Below are 12,064 nucleotides of genomic sequence, written 5' to 3' on the forward strand. Positions count from 1 at the left end.
TGGTCAACCAGCACTGTGGCTCAGTGGTCATCCAGCACTGTGGCTCAGTGGTCAACCAGCACTGTGGCTCAGTGGTCAACCAGCACTGTGACTCAGTGGTCAACCAGCACTGTGGCTCAGTGGTCAACCAGCACTGTGACTCAGTGGTCAACCAGCACTGTGGCTCAGTGGCTAGCACTGTTGCTTTCCAACAATGGCGACCTGGGCTTAAATCCCACCAAGGACAACATCTGCAAGGACTTTGTATCTTCTCACTGTGTTTGCGTGGGTTTCCTTCAGGTTCTCTGGTTTCTTCCCACACTCCAAAGACAACTGATAGGGACAATGTATGTAAAGCGCTGCGGAATATGGTGGCGCTATATAAGCCAAGCCTGGTCAATAATAGCTACACCACCATACATGCAGGCGGGGCTGGCACATACGGCAATGGTTGCCACCAGAGGATATTAGATCATACTCGATTTTCCCCAAGGACGGACGATGAGAGATAGGCGATTGCTTCTGCTGTAAGTAGAGCCGGCTCCATTACTCCGGGCACTTACATAGCGAGCGCCACTTAAGTCTCAAGTATGTAGTAATGTTTCTAATTAAATCACTTTGTGGTTATTTGCCGCCATCCACCTCGCGGCCTCCTGACATGATTCAGTGTGATGTGACATTGTTGGCAGCCTCGCCAGCATGGCATGGTACAAGCCTAATTATCTCCTCTCCAGCGAGGGGCTGAGGTCACGGCTGGGATGCCGAGGAGATTACATGTGCACTTGCTGCTACTGCAACCTCCACATCCGAATACTTCATCTCCTCCGTGGCTCTCGAGGAGCCGAGCTTCCAGGGAATCAGCCGAGAAAGAAAAAAGAATAGCAACAAACTAGGGAAAGCGTCAGAAAGTCCGAGGATCATACTCCTAGATAAATGCAGCAGATTCGCAGTATACATCTCATGTTCTACAACTTTGTAACATGTAAAATTTCTTATAGGGAGAGGGGTGCCACCATTATTTTACTATAAATTGGTGATAGATTTAGATAATTGATAGATGACAGATAGATGCCAGATAGATAATAGATAGATAATAGAGAAAGATAGATAGATAATAGATAGATAATAGAGAAAGATAGATAGATAATAAATAAATAGATAATAGATAATCTATATAAATAAATTTGAACGTATGTGTGTATCATCAACCAATCATGAAGCATCTTTCATTTCACCAGAGCTGTTAAAAAAACAAAGCTGAGCTGTGATTGGTTGCTATGACCAACAGTTTTCCCACTCAACAACACCTCAGCAGACACTGACATGGTGGGTGAAATCTACCACCCCCGGAAACATAAGCTCCCAGCCATTGTCTGCCCCCCTGAAAGCAGAGAGCAAATGACAGAAATGAATCCCCCCTCCTGTGCCCATATACCCATCACACATCCTCCATCCCATAGGCACATCTTACCTCTTAAAGGGATCATTGGTATGGAAGTCAGAGCAAATCCATCTAGCGCTTTGGTTTTGACCCCAGGACTCTCTTAAAGGGATCCCCGGTATAGAAGTTTGGACAGTTCCACCCAGCTCTGTGGTTCTGACCCCAGGGTCTCTTAAAGGGATAATTGGTATGGAATTTAGGGCAAATCCACTCTGTGCTCTGGCTCTGACCCCAGGTCTCTCTTAAAGGGATCCAGGCTGATGGGATGATGTGGGATATTAGGGGTAGTAGTCCGGTGGCTCTGGCTGATGGGATGATGTGGGATATTAGGGGTAGTAGTCCGGTGGCTCTGGCTGACGGGATGATGTGGGATATTAGGGGTAGTAGTCCGGTGGCTCTGGCTGACGGGATGATGTGGGATATTAGGGGTAGTAGTCCGGTGGCTCTGGCTGACGGGATGATGTGGGATATTAGGGGTAGTAGTCCGGTGGCTCTTGCTGACGGGATGATGTGGGATATTAGGGGTAGTAGTCCGGTGGCTCTGGCTGACGGGATGATGTGGGATATTAGGGGTAGTAGTCCGGTGGCTCTGGCTGATGGGATGATGTGGGATATTAGGGGTAGTAGTCCGGTGGCTCTGGCTGACGGGATGATGTGGGATATTAGGGGTAGTAGTCCGGTGACTCTGGCTGATGGGATGATGTGGGATATTAGGGGTAGTAGTCCGGTGGCTCTGATGGGATGATGTGGGATATTAGGGGTAGTAGTCCGGTGGCTCTGGCTGATGGGATGATGTGGGATATTAGGGGTAGTAGTCCGGTGACTCTGGCTGATGGGATGATGTGGGATATTAGGGGTAGTAGTCCGGTGGCTCTGGCTGATGGGATGATGTGGGATATTAGGGGTAGTAGTCCGGTGACTCTGGCTGATGGGATGATGTGGGATATTAGGGGTAGTAGTCCGGTGGCTCTGGCTGACGGGATGATGTGGGATATTAGGGGTAGTAGTCCGGTGGCTCTTGCTGACGGGATGATGTGGGATATTAGGGGTAGTAGTCCGGTGACTCTGGCTGATGGGATGATGTGGGATATTAGGGGTAGTAGTCCGGTGGCTCTGGCTGACGGGATGATGTGGGATATTAGGGGTAGTAGTCCGGTGACTCTGGCTGATGGGATGATGTGGGATATTAGGGGTAGTAGTCCGGTGGCTCTGGCTGATGGGATGATGTGGGATATTAGGGGTAGTAGTCCGGTGGCTCTGGCTGACGGGATGATGTGGGATATTAGGGGTAGTAGTCCGGTGGCTCTGATGGGATGATGTGGGATATTAGGGGTAGTAGTCCGGTGGCTCTGGCTGATGGGATGATGTGGGATATTAGGGGTAGTAGTCCGGTGGCTCTGACGGGATGATGTGGGATATTAGGGGTAGTAGTCCGGTGGCTCTGGCTGATGGGATGATGTGGGATATTAGGGGTAGTAGTCCGGTGGCTCTGATGGGATGATGTGGGATATTAGGGGTAGTAGTCCGGTGGCTCTGGCTGACGGGATGATGTGGGATATTAGGGGTAGTAGTCCGGTGGCTCTGACGGGATGATGTGGGATATTAGGGGTAGTAGTCCGGTGGCTCTGGCTGATGGGATGATGTGGGATATTAGGGGTAGTAGTCCGGTGGCTCTGGCTGACGGGACGATGTGGGATATTATAGTGAATGTGGCTATGCGGCGTGGGCGGGGCTCTACACAGATATATATATATATATATATATATATATATATATATATATATATATATATATATATATTCATTATAATTTGCTATAACTAACCGTAGTTAGTTACTATGCCCGGGCAGCGCCGGGCTCTTCAGCTAGCAATAGATAATAAAGAGATAATAGATAGATAGATGGATGATAGATAGATATTACATTTGTAGGCTTTGATTAAGGAGAGGCAAGATTATATATATATATATATATATATATATATATATATATATATATATATATATATATATATATATATACATACACACACACACACACACACACACACACACACACACTGCATAGTAACCAAATGTGATTAGTTGTAACAAATTATAATGATCATATTGCACATAAAAACATTTCACATCATATATTCAACACTACAGATTTGCAACACAAATTAACTAAATGATTACCCAAGTTATTGATAGTATTTTATTTTCAACTCATCCAAGAGCCTTTTGATATAACATTTTTGGTTTTTCCTTTCGGTGCAAAGATGAACAGATTTTTGGCAGTTCCAACTCTTGAACAGATCACATAAAGTTGACCATGAGAAAAGCATGGAGATTGCAAATCGATCCCTACTACTTTCAAGGACTGTCCCTGAGCATTGTTAATGGACATTGCAAATAGCAATTGAACTGGAAAATGGAGGCGTTTAAAATCAGAAAATAAATCAGATGGAATGAGTGGAATTCTTGGAATTAAAATGTCCTCTCCTTTGGCACATCCTGTTTCTGAGCTGTGTATCTAATCATATCCAGTGTGATAATGTCTGCTGAGCTGTGTACCTAATCCTCTCCTGTGTGTTACTGACTGCTCAGCCGTGTATCTAATCCTATTCTGTGTGATACTGTGTGCTGAGCCATGTATCTATTCCTCTCCTGTGTGTTACTGACTGCTCAGCCATGTATCTAATCCTCTCCTGTGTGATACTGACTGCTGAGCTGTGTATCTAATCATATCCTGTGTGATACTGACTGCTGAGCCATGTGTCTAATCCTATCCTGTGTGATAGTGACTGCTGAGCTGTGTATCTAATCCTATCCTGTGTGATACTGTGTGCTGAGCTGTGTATCTAATCCTCTCCTGTGTGATACTGACTGCTGAGCCATGTGTCTAATCCTATCCTGTGTGATACTGACTGCTGAGCAGTGTATCTAATCCTATCCTGTGTGATACTGGGCTCACCCTGCAGTCTGTGTCAGAGGGTAGTCTGTGTCGGCATGGTAATAAATTGTGTTATTTCCAGCTTTACAGAAGGACGATAACACCATAGAAATGATAAGAATAATAGGCCTCAGTTACCACAACTGTCTACAAAGAAAACTGTTGCTGATAGCAACCAATCACAGCTCATTTTTCATCTTTTAACCCCTTCCTGACATCCGACGTACTATCCCGTCCATGGGACCTGGGCCCCTATGCCCATGGACGGGATAGTACGTCTACCGCGATCAGCGGCGCCCACGTGGTGAGCGCCGCTGATCGCGGCCGAGTGTCAGCTGATTATCACAGCTGACACCCGGCACAATGTGTCAGGGGCGGTCACGGACCGCCCCCGACACGTTAACCCCTTGCACACCGCAATCAAACATGATCGCGGTGTACCGGGGGTTAAAGGGAAGCATCGGCAGGGAGGGGGCTCCCTCCGTGCTTCCCTGAGCCCCCCACGGCAGCGCAATGTGCAGCGCTGCTGCGGGGGTTCCTTTCCTGCAGGCCCCCGGATCCGAGATGGCGACGGGGGCCTGCAGGAAGCTGGCTTCCTCAGTGCCTGCAAAGCGCAGGCATGAGGAAGCCTTCTGCACTGCCTGTGACAGATCGCTGATCTGTCACAGTGATCTGTGATGTGACAGATCAGCGATCTGTCACAGGACAGTGATGTCCCACCTGGGACTATGTAATAAAGTAAAAAAAAAAAGTGTTAAAATAATTTTTAAAAAAATCGCCAAATAAATTAGAAAAAAAAAAAAAAAATATTCCCCCAATAAATCCATTTTTTGGAAATAAAAAAAAAATAAATAAATAAATAAAAGTACACATATTAGGTATCGCCGCGTCCATAACAACCCGCCCTATAAAACTGTCTCATTAGTTAACCCCTTTAGCGAACCCCTTAAAAAATAAAAAACGAAGCAAAAAATAATGATTTATTATCATACTGCCGAACATAAAGTGCAATAACGCGCGATCAAAAAGACGCATATAAATAGCAATGGTACCGCTGAAAACGACATCTTGTCCCGCAAAAAACGAGCCACCATACAGCATCATCAGCGAAAAAATAAAAAAGTTATAGCTCGCAGAAAAAAGCGATGCAAAAATAATTTTTTATATAAAATAGTTTTCATTGCAAAAAACCGACAAAACATAAAAAAAGACCTAAATGAGGTATCGCTGTAACCGTACTGACCCGAAGAATAAAACCGCTTTATCAATTTTACCGCACGCGGAACGGTGTAAACGCACCCCCCAAAAGAAATTCATGAAACGCTGGTTTTTGTTCATTCTGCGCCCCAAAAATCGGAATAAAAAGCGATCAAAAAATGTCACGTGCCCGAAAATGGTACCAATAAAAACGTCAACTCATCCCGCAAAAAATAAGACCTCACAAGACTCGGTGGGTCAAAATACGGAAAAATTATAGCTCCCAATATGTGGTGATGCAAAAACTATTTTTACAATAAAAAGCGTCTTTTAGCGTGCGACAGCTGCCAAAAATAAAAACCGCCATAAATAGTAAATCAAACCCCCCGTTATCACCCCCTTAGTTAGGGAAAAATAATAAAATAAAAAAAATGTATTTATTTCCATTTTTGCATTAGGGTTAGAGTTAGGGCTAGGGTTAGGTCCAGGGCTAGGATTAGGTCCAGGGCTAGGGTTAGGGCTGAGATTAGGGCTAGGGGTGTGTTGGGATTCGGGTTGGAGTTAGAATTGGGGCTTTCCACTGTTTGGGCACATCAGGGGCTCTCCAAATGCAATATGGCGTCAATGGGGGTTCAAAGTGCTCACCACACATCTAGTAAGTTCCGTGGGGGGGGTCTAGTGTCCAAAATGGGGTCACTTGTAGGGAATTTCAATAGTTTAGGTACATCAGGGGCTCTCCAAACGCACATGACACCCGCAGACCATTCCATCAAAGTCTGCATTCCAAAACATCACTACTTCCCTTCCGAGCCCCGACGTGTGTCCATACAGTAGTTTTCTCCCACATATGGGGTGTCAGCGTACTCATGACACTTTGGACAACAACTTTTGGGGTCCAATTTCTCCTGTTACCCTTGGGAAAATGAAAAAATTGGGGACTAATTGATCATGTTTGTGGAAAAAATACGATTTTTTTATTTTCATGCCCGGGCATTATAAACTTCTGTGAAGCCCTTGGGGGTTCAAAGTGCTCACCACACATCTAGATAAGTTCCTTAGGGGGTCTAATTTCCAAAATGGGGTCATTTGTGGGCGGTTTCCACTGTTTAGATACATTAGGGGCTCTCCAAAGGCAACATGACACCCGCAGACCATTCCATCAAAGTCTGCATTCCAAAAGGTCACTACTTCCCTTCCGAGCCCCGACGTGTGCCCATACAGTAGTTTTCACCCACATATGAGGTATCAGCGTACTCAGGACAAATTGGACAACAACTTTTGGGGTCCGATTTCTCCTGGTACCCTTGGGAAAATAAAAAAAAATGGTGACTAAAAGATCATGTTTGTAGAAAAAATACGAATTTTTTATTTTCACGCTCGGGCGTTATAAACTTCTGTGAAGCACTGGGGGGTTCAAAGTGCTCACCACACATCTAGATAAGTTCCTTAGGGGGTCTAGTTTACAAAATGGTGTCATTTGTGGGGGGTTTCCACTGTTTAGGTACATCAGGGGTTTTCCAATCGCGACATGGTGTCCGATCTCAATTCCAGTCAAAAACGTCAAATGGCGCTGCTTCCCTTCCGAGCTCTGCCATGCGCCCAAATAGTGGTTTACCCCCACATGTGGGGTGTAATATCCACATGTTATGAAGAATTCAAGGTATTAAACTTTAGATATGTTTTATTCTTCATCCTCCAGCACACAGCATAACAGTTGCATTCCCATGCTACACAGAAGTGAAACTGAAACTTCCCTTCTCATCCCTCTTGTCTCCACCCCCCAAGTCCCATAAGTCTGGCTTGCTTAAAGAGACAGATCTAATTATTATACATTACATCATCCCCTTTTTTTTTATAAATAACCCATATTACTGATAAATGCAACAACATGAAAACGTCCAAAGAAATCATATGTCCGTTTTGTCTCTTATTTGTTCAATTCCAAAACCAGAGAAACAAACAAAAAAAAAACAAAAAAAACTGTAATTACACTTCTTCAATAAGCCTCGATGGAGCTCTTCTCTCTCGTGTAGGATAACGTCTGGGCTCATTGAGAGGGTTCATTATTGATGGACCAGCTACCTCTTGTTGGTCCTCTCCACCATCGGATACCAAACCTTCCACCAAAGAGAGTTCATTGTCATCATTCTGCGGTATGACTTTAAAATATGAAGAATTTTGCGTTATGGAGTGTCCATCTCGTTCAGCTGTGATCATGCTGCCTTTCCTTTTAGTAACATAATATTTTGCAGGACCATATACAGGTGAGGTCTTGTTGGTTGGTCTTTGACTTACCACCACGACATCCCCTCTTTCGATGGCACTTGACTGTGTCCTTCGCCTTTGGTCTGCATAAGGTTTCATGGCTTGTTTGTTGGAGAAATCTGTGGATCTCACTGAGGAGTCACTCGGTCGGGGATGGCTGGTCACATCAGGGAGACATATACGCAGGGTTCTGCTGAACATTAAATGAGCTGGAGCAGCATTAGTAGTGGAGTGTGGCGTATTGCGGTAATTACGCATGAATTTGTATAATGACTGTTTCAGTGGGATGTGCTCCAGACTCGCTGCCTTGATACGCTTCCCCAGAGTGCGCATAAAACGTTCCACAATTCCATTGGCTTGCGGCCAGCAAGGTGTGATTTTCCTGTGATTGAATCCCAAGTATTCAGAAAATTGTGTAAACACATGTCCATTGAATGGAGGTCCATTGTCTGTTTTGACCACTCTTGGAATACCATATGCCGAGAAAATGTCGTCCAGCTCTGGTATAACATTATTAGCAGATGTTGAAGAGATAAATGAAATGACAGGGTATCGAGAATATTCATCAATTGTTACGAGAATGTATTGGCCATTTGGCAATGGTCCATATATATCGACTGCCACTTCCTCCCAGACAGCAGTGGGTAACGGAGACATTTGTAATGGCTCTAAGGTTGATGATGGAGTGATTAATTGACAAGTAGAACAGCGTCTAATCTTTTCTTCCACCAAGTGATCCATATTTGGGAACCACACTTTTTCTCTGAGTAACTTCTTTGTGCCAACAATTCCTAAATGACCTTCATGTGCTATCTGTATGACTAAGTTACGCAAAGTCTTAGGTACAACTAGTTTGGTACCTCGAAGAATGAGGTGTTCTTCAGTGACTGATAATTCCACACGTACATTTGAGAATAGTTTTAACTCCTTCAGATCAATCTCAGAATCAGGAAATTTTTCCTTTTGAATTTCATGCCACCTTCGATTTTGGATGATTTGTATTAGGGCACAGAGTGTCTTGTCTTTTGTTGTTTCATTTATAAATTGATCAAGAGAAAGTGCTTTTGGCACGGCATGATCTGTAACAAAACGTAGGTATTCTTCAATGGAGGAATGCACAGGTATATCATCATTAGTAGGATGTCTTGAAAGATAATCAGCCGGATTGCTGTATTTTCCAGGTTTGTGAACAATGTTATAGTTGTAGTCCTGTAGACGTAGGCCCCATCGTTCAATTCGTGCAGGCATTTTAGCTCTGGGATTTCCAAAAATTGTAAGAAGTGCTTGATGATCTGTGACAATGGTGAAGGGAGCTCCATAGAGAAATAAGTGAAAGTGTTCACATCCCCAGACAACTGCCAAGCTTTCTTTTTCAGGTTGAGAATATTTTCTTTCAGTGTTTGTTAAGCTCTTACTTGCATAAGAAATGATGTGAGGATTTTGATTGTTATCCTTGTACTGCGCTAGAATAGCACCCAGTCCCACGGGACTGGCATCCACAATCAGTTCAGTTCGAAGAGCTGGATCAAAATAAGCCATAGTGGTTGTCGAGCAGAGTTCATTTTTAATTGTTTCAAAAGAGGCCTGACAGTCTTGAGACCATTGAAAAATACAACTTTGTTTTGTAAGTTCCCGTAGTGGATTGCTGATTGTTGAAAAATTCGGAATATATCTAGCACAGTAACTTGCCATTCCAAGGAAAGAACGCACTTCACTGGCATCCTGTGGAATTGAGGCTGTTCTGATAGCTTCCACTTTCTTGGGGTCTGGTTGTACTCCTTTTGCCGAGAAGATGTGACCATAGAATTCTAATGAACCCTTGTCAAACTCGCACTTGTCTTTGTTTAAAGTGAGTCCAGCAGAAAGCAGACATTCGAAGATAGCATATAGAGCACGATTATGCTCAGCTTGAGTTTTACCAAAAACCAATATGTCATCACTGTAATTAAAGGCATTTGGGATGTGTTGAATGACACTCCTTATTGCATCCTGAAAAATTTCTGCTGCTGAGCAGACTCCAAAAGTCAATCTTTTGTATCTTCTGAGGCCCACATGGGTGGAAAATGTGGTCAAGTATCGGGACTCTGGACTCAGTTCTAATTGATGATATCCCTTATTGAGGTCGAGCTTTGAGAAGACGGTGGCTCCATTTAATAAATGAATAATGTCATCAATCGTAGGTGAGATATGTCTTTCCCTCTGGATAGCGGTGTTGGGCAGGCGCATGTCAACACACAGTCTCACTTGATCAGGAGTCTTTGGTTTTGGAACTACCACAAGTGGAGAGACCCACGGAGTGGGACCAGTAACAGTTTCAATAACGTCCTCATCCATGAGCAATTGGAGTTCCTTTTCTACCTTCTGTCTCAGGTGAAATGGAATACGCCTGTGAGGCTGGGCTACTGGACGAACATTGTCGTCCACATGAAGGTGTACTTGAGAGTCCTTTAGTTTTCCCAAACCACTAAATAGGGAGGGAAAACTGTTCACCATAGTTTGTACATCCATATCCGCAGGGTCAGTTATGGTATGAATAATCTGGATGAGCCCTAGCTCCAAGGCAGTGTGATAGCTGAGAAGACAGCCTCCCGATCCTTGTAATGTGTGGAAAGTGGTTTTCTGCCTGTTTTCTTTATATCTAATTTCAGCATCAAATTGTCCCATTATACCTAGAAGTGTTTTAGATCCATAAGGAAAGATTTTAGTCTGCACTTGTTGTAAGACTGGCCTTGTTTTCAATTGTTCATATGTAGTGCCATCTATGATATCCACTGAAGCTCCTGTATCTATTGTAAAGGTAATGTCAGTGTTGCAGATTGAGAGTGTAACACAGGGAGACTGTACTGAACCAGTGACAGAGGTAGTGAACACATAGTTCTCAGTCGCAGACATTTCTTCTGTGTCCTGATTTATCACTTTTACATCTGCAGATTTTGTCATAGGCAGCGGAGGCTTGTAGTGCGCTGATTTGCAAACAGCTGCAAAATGATTCCCTTTTCCACATTTACTGCAGGTTTGTCCCATAGCTGGACATTTGTTCTGGTGGTGAGGGAAATCCTGTCCACATCTATAACATTTCTTCTGTTTCTGGGCTTGTTTTTCTGGTAAATTTTTCTGTTTGAGATTATGCACATGTAATTTATCCCCATTCTCCATTACGGTAGCCTGATGATCTGCTATTTCTATAGCACGGGCCATTTTGAGCAAATCATGTAGAGAGATATCCTGCTGCAGAGCCTTACGCCTTAGGTTATTAGACGAGCAGGTGACAATTATTTGAGTTAGGATTTCATCATCTACATCTGTAAAGGCACATCCATGTGCTAACTCTTTCAGCCGTGTGACATAAGTGTCTATGGACTCTTCTGGAAGCTGCTTGGCAATCCTGAATTTATATCTTTCATATCTGATGTTCTGTTTGGGGTTGAAGTAGCCAGTGAGAGCTTTAGTGCAGTTGCTGTATGTGTCTGTTTCTGCTGCAGGTAACGTACTGTATATGTCATAGACTCCTGTGCCTGCACAATGCAGGAGCAAAGCTCTCTTTCTTTTCTCCTCCTTTATGTCCATGGCTTCTAGGAAATTCTCAAATCTGTTTAGCCATTTTCTCCAGTTATGGGAGAGATTAATGACATCAGTCATATCAAACTGTGGGAATGTGTGTAAGTAGTCAGCCATGATAGAGTCTCTCAGTGGTGCTGGCGTGTGAAGCGGTAAAATATAGTCTGTACTCACAGCAGTAGGTGATTATATCCCATCCTCGTCGCCAGTTGTAATATCCACACGTTATGAAGAATTCAAGGTATTAAACTTTAGATATGTTTTATTCTTCGTCCTCCAGCACACAGCATAACAGTTGCATTCCCATGCTACCAGAAGTGAAACTGAAACTTCCCTTCTCATCTCTCTTGTCTCCACCCCCCAAGTCCCATAAGTCTGGCTTGCTTAAAGAGACAGATCTAATTATTATACATTACATGGGGTATCAGCATACTCAGGACAAATTGCACAATAACTTTTAGGGTCCTGTTACCCTTGGAAAAATAAGAATTGGGGGTGAAAAGATCATTTTTGTGGAAAAAATATGATTTTTTAATTGTACGGCTGTATGTTATAAACTTCTGTGAAGCCCTTGGGGGTTCAAAGTTCTCACCACACATCTAGATAAGTTCCTTAGGGGGTCTAGTTACCAAAAGGGTGTCATTTGTGGGGGGTTTCCACTGTTTTGTTACATCAGGGGTTTTCCAA

General features: G+C 43.7%; 1 protein-coding gene across 7 annotated transcripts in view; it reads right to left on the reverse strand.

The window, feature by feature from the left end:
* SUPT3H (SPT3 homolog, SAGA and STAGA complex component) overlaps nt 1-12,064 on the reverse strand; it is a 578,628-nt gene that overhangs the window by 239,319 nt on the left and 327,245 nt on the right. The gene's annotated exons all lie outside the window — the stretch shown is intronic.

The sequence above is a fragment of the Dendrobates tinctorius genome, unplaced genomic scaffold (assembly GCF_039654945.1).
Source record: "Dendrobates tinctorius isolate UK_male_01 unplaced genomic scaffold, ASM3965494v1 ptg000093l, whole genome shotgun sequence".
NCBI lineage: Eukaryota > Metazoa > Chordata > Amphibia > Anura > Dendrobatidae > Dendrobates > Dendrobates tinctorius.